Here is a 329-nt window from a genome sequence, read left to right on the forward strand (position 1 = left end):
ATTCTGGGATTCCTGTGAGGTAGTTAGGTGCTAACCACTGTCTGGAACTTTTCTTCTAGGGCTTTCAGCAACTTACTTAACATTCCAAGCAATCCACTGATGCACTGTTTGTGTCTGTCTCCACAGGAATTGGCTGCAAGCAGGAAGGTCCAATCTGCCCTCTAATGTAGGTTTGTTAGCACAATGGAGTTGAGGGCTAGGTCAGCCAAGTTCCCTGGGCTCCACCTCTGCCCACCTTTGCCTGCTAACCAGCTGTCAATCTTAATCACTCCAAAGTCTGTTTCTGAAAGGGCATTAGGGGGAATTGATGCTATTTAGCTTCAGAGAAT

This window comes from Myotis davidii, unplaced genomic scaffold (genome assembly GCF_000327345.1).
Source record: "Myotis davidii unplaced genomic scaffold, ASM32734v1 scaffold1889, whole genome shotgun sequence".
Lineage (NCBI taxonomy): Eukaryota > Metazoa > Chordata > Mammalia > Chiroptera > Vespertilionidae > Myotis > Myotis davidii.